Source organism: Lithobates pipiens, unplaced genomic scaffold (genome assembly GCF_037356315.1).
Source record: "Lithobates pipiens isolate NorthernLeopardFrog02 unplaced genomic scaffold, aLitPip1_a1.2 Scaffold_157, whole genome shotgun sequence".
Lineage (NCBI taxonomy): Eukaryota > Metazoa > Chordata > Amphibia > Anura > Ranidae > Lithobates > Lithobates pipiens.
In genome coordinates this window covers 316,926-328,600 of record NW_027507746.1, presented here as the reverse complement: position 1 = coordinate 328,600, position 11,675 = coordinate 316,926, and positions in this window count along the sequence as shown.

Genomic DNA, 11,675 nt, shown 5'->3' with positions numbered 1-11,675 from the left:
TAATTCCTGCAATAAAACTAGAGTATATGGGAGAGGTTGCAGTGTGGTGGCAGCAGCAACAGTGCCTAAGGCCAAATTTTTCTGCCCCTGTTTAACAGGGACATGTAATTACAATTCTTGATATAATATTTCACAGGAGGGCCCCTTCCTGTGCCCACCCAGAGTAACGGTGAGGACTTATAGTGTTGTGGCACCAGCACCACAACCACCAAAGGTCAATTTTTCTACCACTGTTCAACAATGGCATGTAATTACAATTCTTGATATAATCGTTCACAGCAGGGCGCTCCAGCGCCCACCAAGAGTCACTTTGAGGGCTTACAATGTTGTGGCAAAACCAACACCTTGTTCCGCCATTTCTGCAGAGCATATAGGGCAGGCCCCTACTTTCAAACATCCAACTTACAAACATCTCCTACTTGCAAACGGAAGGAGACAACAGCAAGTGAGATGAAAAAAGATGGACGACAAAACAAATTATACAGGGGTGATAACCCTTCCCTATGTTTTCCAAAAAGCTTAAAAATAGTTTTTTTGACTGGAGCTCCACTTTAAAAATGTACCAGTTGAAAATTACAAACAGATTCAACTTAACACAACAAACCTACACAGTCCCTGTCTTGTTTGCACCGCCTGTATACTGCTGTTCTGAGTATATAGGGCCTGGGGGCCACACGCATTTCCTTTTTTTAATATGGGTACGGGGTTCCCCTTAATATGCGTACAAGACCCAAATAGGCTGGTAATGGGCAGGGAGGGCTACCCATGCCGTTTTTCTCAATGATTTTCAACCATATTGCAGGAACTAGATATAACATTAAAACCGCAACCAGTTTTAAATGGTGTTATTTCCGTTTAATGTCATTTTGTGCAGGGACTGTTCTAAACACGGGAAACACGTGGCACTTCACAGGCATACTACAGACACCCCCCAGGCACCATATTTAAAGGAATATTTCACTTTTTTTTTCACTTTAATCATCATTAAAATCAGTGCTCCCGCCAAAACGGCCATTTTTAAAAACATTTTAGGCATTGACCCATGTCCCCTGGGGCAGGAGCCAGGTCCCCAAACCCTTTTTAGGACAGTATCTTGCATATTAGCTGTTAAAATTAGCACTTTTCATTTCGAACGTTCGAGTCCCATAGACTTCAATGGGGTTCTAACGTTCGTTCGAATTTGGGGTCCGTTCGAAAGTTCTGGTGCGAACCGAACCGGGGGGTGTTCGGCTCATCCCTAATCAGAGCCCACAAAACACTGGGCATCCTCCTCGAGCATGTACCCAACACTGTGCTCAAAGAGTTCAGGAGACTCCTCAGGAGGACGTGGTGGGTCTAGGGAAGGAGTCACTGATGATGACATTGAGAGGAGAGAAGACGATGTGTTGGCAGCTGCTTTGATAGTACCCTGAGACTGGGTGAGAGAGGATGAGGAGGATGAAGAGGGCTTGGTCATCCACTCTACCAAGTCGTTAGCATGTTGCGGTTCAACATGTCCAGCTGCTGAAAAGAAGGATAAGCGTGTCCCATGGCCACGTGCTGATGACAATGCACCGCGTCCACGACCAGCACTGTTGTCTCTAGACACAGAGCCTGCTTGCCCTCTTTTATCGGCTCGCGCCTGTCTGCCTCTCCTTGCTGGCCTTCCAGACATGGTAATGGCCTGAAGGGAGTTGGGTAAAACAGCAGTGTAATGGAGTCACACAACACCCACTAAGCCCTGCAGATGGCTCTATTAGAGAACAGCAATAAACGGTAGATACAGGTGTATATTGTGCTGGAGTCACACAACACCCACTAACTCCTGCAGATGCCTTTATTATAGAACACCAGAGATAAAGGGGTATATACAGATGTATACTGTGCTGTGCTGGAGGCACACACAACTTCCAATAACTCCTGCAGTTGGCAAGTGGGCTCAAATAGAGAAGAGCTATGTAGGTGGATATAGCGGTGTGTACTGGGTACAGAGCACGCAGACAGCACGCACAAGCTCCTAACACTACTGACTGCAAGCTCTATTATAAAGGATAGATCACTAGCTATATAGGTGAGGTGAATATAGCGGTGTATACTGCGGTCAGGGCACGCAGACAACAACCACTACACAACAGCAAGATCGAAAATCAGCTGAAAACGATCGGTGTGTACTGTGTTGAAGGTACACAGAACACCCACTAACTGCTTCAGACGCCAACACACTACACTAGGCCGCCGCGCTGGCGGCCTTATATAGTGTGGGGCGTGTACTACACAGCCTGAGCTATGATTGGCCACAGGCATCCTGCCTGTGGCCAATCATGGCTCTCCTCGCTGCTGGCGCTGTGATTGGCCAAGCATGCGGGATCACAGTGCATGCTTGGCCAATCATGAGCCAGCAATGCACTGCAATGACGCAGTGCATTGTGGGCCGTGAACGCCACACGAATTTGGCGCGAACGGCCCATAACGTTCGGAATTCGCCAAACGGGCGAACAGCCGATGTTCGAGTCGAACGTATGTTCGACTCGAACACGAAGCTCATCCCTAGTCAGGAGCCACATGGCGAGAGGCCGACACGAGGTAGAAAGACTTCTGGTCGAATGTGCCGTCACCGCCTGAGGAGGAGCCAAGCCCTTTTCTCTGTACGCCCACTGCTTGAACTATCCATGCCGCAATTGACCTGACTGATGCTTTAGTGCCCTTGTTCTTCCCACAGAACAGAACGAACAGGAAGTCCGACTGCCGGAATGGAGCTGTAGACTCCAAATATAGCTTTAATGAGCGACCAACATCAAGTGGATGAACTTCCGAGGAATCCGAGGATCTGAATGTGGGTAGAGAGATTTCCTGATTTTCATGAAAAACCGAGGTGACCTTAGGGTTTGACCCCAACATTGGAACTAGGACCACCCTGTCCGGAAAAAAAGTTAGAAAGGGTTCTTTGACTCCTAGAACCTGAATCTCTGATACTCGTTTTGCCGAGGTGACCGCCACCAGGAATCCAGTTTTCAAGGTGAGTTCTCTGATGGAAAGAGCCTTATTGAAATGAGAAAAAAAGTCCAGAACTAGAGGCAGATCCCATTTAGGGAATCTGGGTTTTCTCTGGGGTCTCAATCTTACTGCGCCTTTGAAGAACTGCTGGATAAGGGCATGCTTGGGCCACGGAACCCCTGTAAATGCGGAGATAGCCGAGACTTGAACCCGAAGGGAACTAACTGACAAGGGTAAGTCAAAGCCTGATTGCAGGAAACCCAAAACGTCTTGAACTGCAGGTGAAACGTAGGAACTAGTTCTGGAAGACAAATAAGATACAAATTTGGCCCAGATCCGTTCATACACCTTATTAGTACTTCTTCTCCTTGCACTTAAGAGGGTGGAAATGGCCTCCTTAGGACACTCTAGTGCTTCCAGCCTTCCCCTCTCAAGAACCAGACCCTCAACTGAAGGTGAGCCAGACATGGATGGAGAATCGAGCCTTGGGAGAGCAGGTCCCGTCTGGATGGGAGAGGAACTGGGTCCCGAAAACTGAGGAGGGATAGGAGAGGAAAATAAGGCCTGTTGGGCCAATACGGAATTATTGCCAACACCTCCACTTCCTCCCATCTGAGTCTCTTCAGGAACTGAAAGATAATTGGAATTGGAGGGAAGGCGTATGCCTTGTGGAGCCACCACTGCTCTGTTAGGGCATCTATCACGTAGGCCTGCGGATCCTTGAACCTCGAATAGAATCTCGTTAGCTTCCTGTTGAAACGGGAGGTGAAGAGATCTACTTCTGGAGAAATCCCCATGGATAGAACCCACTGAAACACATCTTCGTGAAGGGCACACTCGTTGTTGTCCAAGTGGACTCGTGAGAGAAAGTCCGCTTGGACGGTGAGAACTCCAGGCACATAGGTTGCTGTTAGGTTGGCCAGATTCTTTTGGGCCCAACAAATTATTGGATCCACTTCCGGCAGCAGAGACCGACTTCTGGTGCCCCCTTGCTTCCTTACGTATGCGACCGCAGTCGTATTGTCCAGCCTGAGGACTACGGATGCTCCCACTATCAGATGCGGAAATGCCAACAATGCTAGGAAGGCTGCTCGTAGTTCTAGCACATTTGACACTATTCCCCCGAGAGGGAAAGCCTCAAATGCCCTGAGCCACTTCCGATAGACAATGCGCCCCCCAGCCCCTGTTGCTGGCATCTGACGTCACTGTGATCCATTTGATTGGAAGAAGGGAGTGGCAATTCAACAGGTTCTCCCGACGAAGCCACCAGAGGAGGGAACCTCTCATGGTCTGAGTAATCTCGATGGACTGGACCTTTTCTCCTGACCATTGGCGAAGAAAACCCATTTGAAAGGGGCGCATCCTCCACCGTGCCCACTTCACCATCGGTATGGTGGACACCATGGTGCCTATGATCTTTAGGCAATGAAGAGCACTGAGACGAGACGAAGAGAGGGCCAGGTGGATCCTGTCCCGTACTACTGCAACCTTCTCTTCGGGCAGAGAGATGGTACCTTTTGCCGTATTGAACAGAGCACCGAGGAACACGAGAGACTGTGTAGGAACTAACTGGCTTTTCTCCAAATTCAGGAGCCACCCGAATTCCTTGAGGGTTGCGATAACTTGATCCCAGTGTTTCAAGAGACAATCCTTGTCCTGAGCCAGAAGAAGCAAATCATCCAGATAATGATGAATCCGGATTTTCCTGACTCTCAACAATGCTACAACTGCTAGAAGGACCTTTGAGAATGTGCGAGGGGAGGTTGACAGACCGAAAGGAAGGCAGGTAAACTGTAAATGAAGCTGGCCAATGGAGAAACGAAGAAACTGTTGGAACTCTGTGGCCACCGGGACGTGAAAATAGGCGTCTTTGAGATCTATTGAGACAAGCCAGTCCCCTGGCTGCACTGATTGTTGAATCGTGGACAGAGTTTCCATTTTGAATTTCTCCTTTCTTATGAAGCGATTTAGACGCGTCAAGTCTATTACGGGTCTCCATGTACCGTTCTTTTTCTGGACCAGGAAAAGAGGGGAATACATTCCCATGCCGCGTTGGTTGTCTGGAACAGGAATAGCGGCACCTTGATCCAACAAAGATTTTATGTAGGCTAAAAAAATTTGTCTTTTTTCTTCCGACCTTGGAATGGATGTGGGAACACACTTGAGTTTGGGGACACTGCTGAACAACCAAGTGTGCCCGAAGGAGAACGTCTTGATGGTCCAAAAATCCTGGATCGAGGCCGCCCAGACGTGCCGAAAGTGAAACAAATGAGCTCCCACCCGGACCGCCTGGATGGGCCCGATCTCAAAAGGACTTAGTAGGCTCCTTTTCCCCCATCGAACTGCCCTTTGCAGATTTTTTGAGAGATGTCTGTCTGGACCTCCAGGATCTGGAGAATTCCCTCCAGGCATGTAAGTGCGTGCCTCCCTGGCACAGTCTTGACCCTGCTTTCTTGGGAACGATCTCCTTTGACTCTGCAGGTGCCTATCCTGGGGGAGAAACCCCGACTTACCCCCGGTGGCCCGAGTTATAGCACTATCCAGCTTATTGCCTAAAAGTGAAGAACCATCAAAGGGATTAAGGCACCAAACCTGCTTAGAAGTGGGATCGGCTAGCCAAGGACAGAGCCACAGGGCACGCTTGGCAGTTACAGATGAGAGCATAACTCGAGCCACCAGTCGGATAATATCGATCGAGGCCTCCCCCAAGAAAGCCGAAGCCAGTCTTAGTTCTTGAATGGGAGAACCCTTGGCAAGATCTTCTGAGACGTTTCTGAGTGTTTCACACTATCAGACCAAACTTCCATCGCTCTAGACAGAGCCGCTAAGGCCAGAGCCGGTTTACAGGCCATGCCAGCCGTAAGATAGATCCTCTTCAGGTCAGAATCAATTCTCCTGTCCAGAGCATCCTTAAAAGAGACTGTGTCCTCAAGAGGAAGGGTCACATGTCTGACCAGTTTGATTACTGCCGCATCCACCAGAGGGGAAGACTCCAAATATTTAACTTCTTCCTCCTTAAAAGGGTAAAGTCTCTGGATCTTAGATAGAAGAGAATTCTTTTTCTCTACCTTGCTCCACTCATCTGAGATCACTTCTCCCAACTCCGAGAGGAAAGGGAAGCTAATACGCTCCTTCTTTAATTGTTTAAAAAACTTTCTTTGCTTCGCCAGAGCCACTACCGGCTCTTCCCAGTTCAGCGTTTCCTTGATGGCTTTGACCAAAGGAGGAAGCAAGGCAAAGTCAAAACCCGAACCAGACTCTTCTTCCTCAGATTCACTCTCTGAGAGGACAGCAGACGGATGGCTAGGCAAAGAGGAATCCCATGTGTCCTGGGCCTGAGCATCCCTCCCGGGAGACCTTGGAGACTCTATTGCCGCGTACACACGAGCGGACTTTTCAACATCCAAAGTCCGAAGGACTGAGTCCGTCAGACTATCCGATCGTGTGTGGGCTGCAACGGACTTTTGACTCGCCAAAGTCCGAAGGACTTTAGAATATGGAACATGCTTCAAATTTTTCCGAAGGAACTCCGCCGGACCCCGTCCCCTTAGAAAAATCCGCTCGTGTGTATGCTACTCCGACGGACTAAAACCGACGCTAGGGCAGCTATTGGCTACTGGCTATGAACTTCCTTATTCGAGTCCAGTCGTACGTCATCACGTTAGAATCCGTCGGAGTTTAGTGTGATCGTGTGTGGCCAAGTCCGCTCAGCCGAAAAGTCTGTCAGAACTCCGTCGGAATTCCAGCAGAACTCCGACGGAACTCCTTCGGAAGTCTGTCGGACATAAGTCCTCTCGTGTGTACGGGGCTTTAGGGAGACAAATGGGGGGCTTCAAATTTCTTTAGACTGTCCTTGACCAATTTTTCCACCATAGACTTCAGCTGTTGGTCAGAGTCACTCCTTTCACCTGTCGCTTTGACATAACAGGCATCACAAAGGGACTTGTCAGCAGGAACCTGCGTCCTGCACCCCCAGCATAAACCTTCAGCTGCGTGACTTGGGCAAGCTGTAGAAGGGTGGGAAGGTTCCCGGCTATGGAGACTAGTTCTCGCAGGAGAATCATGACGTCTGGATCTGGAAGAGGAATGCCAGCGGTGGGACTTAGACGAATCACTTCCTCGGTGAGAACTCCGGCGTTGAGTAGACCTAGAAGGGCTGAAAAAGGGAGAAACCAGCAGTGTTAGCAGAACATTCCCTTAATATTCTACTGCCCCCCCCCGGCAGGTAACCCCAAAAAAGTACCTGCTACGGGAGGGCTGGCCACTAGCAGGCGGCGAGGCATCCAAGGGATCCATCAGGGCTGGAAATAAAACAGCCCCAATTAAACACAGAGAACAGCTAGGATAAGCAAAGATAAACTGACCTTTGCCCATAGACACATACCTAATGCTGAAGAAATCAGGGCTCAGGAATGGCACTGCAGGCTTTACAAGCATCCCAGAGGCTCTGCAAGCTGTTCTCTGTTTTTAAAACTGCCACCTTAATGATGTCACGAATTAGGCCATGAAAACGCTAGTGTGCATGCGCGAAGCCCGCAACGCGTATGCTTAAACCAAGCCTCATCCTCGCGCCGGTCTCACGCATGCGCAGGACGACCGAGTGGTGAACGAGGAAGTAGCTGGGCGGCAGGAACGCAAGGAAACCAGCCGCCCAGCTTGCCAGATACACCGCAGAGCGATGTATGGGGGACACAAGAGACACAGAGCACGAAAACAAAAACACACAGAAAATGACTCAGAATGGCTGCCATGGACAAACATAAAGCTCACCACTCCTGAACACAGGCTCACGACTAACACGCGGCTTCACCTGTCAGTGACCAGGCATACACCTCTTCAGCGCCTCTTCCATATGCCCCTTTTCCATACTCCACTAGTTGCTAGAGCTTATTGGAAATATGCGACTCCAAGTCGCTCGGCCGGTCCATATCACAGAAAAAAATTTCTTCAGGGTAAAAAGACACATGTTAGGTCCTATGGAGGAGGACAAAAAAGAACACGGCCTCTGGCAGGGAGCAAAGATTTATGGGAGTATCGTCCTATAGGGTAATGGAGGCGGGACTAAACCCACACGTTGGCTGCCATGGAGTCTGTCAGGAAATACTATATCTCTCTTTAGATGGTATGATCCAGAACCTCAGGAGGGGGTCTGCAGCATTTAAAACCTGTTTATGCAGCTGTCAAAGGATAGGTGGAATCCAAAGAACTTTGTAAGATCCAAAAGTGTTCATCTGGTCCACCAATTGGCATCTTCCCCATCTTGGTGAATAAAGGTGTGTATCAAGGGAACTGTGATCTGGCTAAAATGAGAGGAAGAGTCCATGTTTACCGTGCTGGGCTTGTCATCTGTCTCTGGGACTGTAATAAAGAATACGGTGCAATGATACGCTCCGGAAAACAAACAAGGTTGCCTGGAAATTACAAAGACGTTGTAGAGCCTTTCCCCATTCGACACGCCAACAATGATCAGGAGATCGGTGGCACAGACCGGTGCTGCAGATTATATAAAACTACCTCCACATTATGTACAAGACCATTCCAAGGACAGGAAACCACAAATTATATGAATAACACATATCCGCTAAGCCCTTCCAACACATAAACCTGATATTATAAAGAAGATAAAAATAATAGTAATATAAAAATCATAGTCAAAGGGAAGAAGGATAATTAGAGCTGGTTATGGTAAGCAAAGGGTTAATAGGGGTTTATATAGGAACAAATGTTAACAGAGAGAATTATGTTTTTATTATATATATATATATATATATATATATATATATATATATATATATGTATATATATATATATATATATATATATATATATATGTATATATATATATATATATATATATATATGTATATATATATATATATATATATATATATATATATATATATACTGTGTATGTATGTATATATATATATATATATATATATATATATATATATATATAAAATGTCTTTATTTGTACTTACCTAGGTGGATGCAGCATCCATTCCCACCACTTCTACTGACTGAGAACTGAGAGATCAAACAACTCTGATCGCTCATTTCTCAGCCTGCACTGAGACAGACAACCAGTGACTGTCGGTCATCCCGCTCTCTTCTTTGCCTCTCTGGCACTAATTTGGAGCCCCCCTCCGGGCTATGGAGGGGGTGGGAGTGGCTGGCTCAGGCTCTCAGCAGATCGCTGGCAGGAGGAGCTAGCTGCCAGTCCTGGCATCTGGATGGATCCTGACTTTAAAGTCGGGATCTTTCCACAGTCTGGATCGGCTGAGTGACCCAGTGGGCTTAAGCCAAACAACCTTCCCCAGTACTTCTACTTTAATAAAAACAAAAAAACAAAATCTTTCTTTTTTTTTTTTTTTTTCCCATGAACAATTTTTATTCAAAAAAATTTGCAGACATACAGGTAATGCACATGCAGTTGTATTCCAAAATACAGTGTACAAAAGGTTATTAACAGTGATATAAGAAAACTGGTTAACAATAGAAAACACAAACATGTTGCTCGTAAGGTAGGCTAATAAATAACCCCATTCTGGGAGCTGGACCTATGTCTAAGGCCCCTGCTTAATTAGAGTGTCAATAGTTGCGCAAACCAAGGACAACACACACACAACACAACACACACAAAAAAAAAAAAAAAAAAGGGGGGGGATACAGACCAATAAATGAGGAGGGGAAGAGTAGGGAGGGGGGAGGTTTTCTCTCAACTCTGCGCTCCCCGCACCCCGCCGAACCCGACGGATAACAATGGTTGGAGCTCCGGACATCGGGAGAGGGGGGTGTTTCCACTCCAGCTACCCTCTCCCAAGGCCATTAAATTCCTAGAGGGGCAGGCTTAATCCATACCAACTTTCCAGTTCATGAGGGTGAGCCCTCTCTGAGGGTTTTATAAGCCTGAGAGTATTTGAAAGACAACCAAGGGTGCCAAGTCAATGCGTAGGAGGACATTTTATCTAATGCTGTATGTATGATTTCTTCCATAGCTGCTGTCTGATTGATACGATTTGTCCATTCCGAAAGAGTCGGGATGGAAGTGGTTCGCCAATGTTTAGGGATACATAGTCTGGCTGCTTTAATCATATGAATAGCTACTGAGGACTTGTAGCACTTTTTGGGAATTTCTGTAAGATGGAGCAGATACTGGGCAGGGCCAAATTCTAGCGAAAGCTCTGAGATCATTGGCGTAACTTCGTGAATTTTTTTCCAGAATGGCTGGATTGCGGGGCAAAACCACCAGATGTGGATCAGGGTGCCACACTCCTGACCACAACGCCAACAATGCTCTGGAATGGTGGGTGAGATCCTATGTAATAAATCCGGAGTTCTGTACCACCGCGTCCTCAGTTTGTAGCCGCTCTCCTGTAGGGTGGCGTTAATTGTACCCTTATGGAGGAAGAAATTAATTTTTTCCCACGAATCATCCAGAATCTCTCTGCCAAGGCTCCTCTCCCCAGAATCTCCTTTCCCGCTGTAGACTCTTTGGAATGGGCCCCTGGAGGGAGCCATATAAAATAGAGATAACATGTCTCTGGGGGGAGGAACCCGAGCAGAGCGACTCCAGAGTCGTAAGCATTCTGGTAAACCCACTTTTCTTTTTGGGATCGTCTAAAAAATGCTTGATTTGGAGGTAAGACCAAAATGGAAAGGAGCCCGATTTGGAGATCCCCGCCAGGTCCGCCCTGCTCATGAACCTGTTTCTGCAAAAGAAGTGTTTGGCAAGTATCTCCTCAAAGGGCCATTCCTTCTCAAGGAAGTTTCTGTCCAAGCCCGGGGCAAAGTCTGGATTATTGCACAGGGGAGTGATGGGGGAAAGTTGGGCGGAAACGTCGTATTTAGAACAAGCTTTTTTGAAGACCTCCAGTGTAGGGGCAATAAGGGGATGTGTTGAGACCCCGCTCAGAGTGGTGGTCTTCATAGTCCAGGGAAGAGAACGGAGGTCTGCATTGGCAATCAGGTTCTCTAACCCCACCCATTGTTTACAGCTACTATGAATCTTCCAGTCCACAATACGAGCTAAATGTGTAGCCCAATAATAACGGTGTAGGTCAGGTAGACCAATGCCCCCCACATTTTTCACGCAAGTCAAAGTGTCCCAGCTGATCCTAGCCCTATTCCCCCTCCAAATAAAGGAACGGCAAATGGATTTGTACGTAATGAAAAAGGAAGGGGGGATGTGAATCGGTATTGTTTGTAATTTGTACAAGAGTCGGGGCAGGACCGTCATTTTAAAGATGGATGCGCGTCCAAACCAAGATATGTGTGGTTTATCCCACCTTTGTGTGTTTGACTTAAGTCGACTGATTTGTGACGGGAAATTTTTGTTATAAAGTTGGGTGAGATCCGATGGTAATTGAATGCCTAGATATTGAATCGCGACGGAATTCCATGAAAAGGGAAAGTTGAGCTGACATTGTTTGACCGTGTCTAGTGATAGAGAAACATTAAGTGCGTAAGATTTTTTATAATTGATCTTAAGATTCGAAATCGATTGGAAGTGTTGCAGTTCTTGAAGCAGGTTAGGCAGGGACGTGACGGGGGAAGTGAGGGAGAAAAGCATATCGTCTGCAAATGCAGCAATCTTGAATTCCTGGTCTTGTACTTTTACACCTTTAATGTTTGGGTTGGCCCGGATGCAGCGCAAGAATGGCTCTAGTGAAAGCACGTATAACAGGGGGGACAGCGGGCAC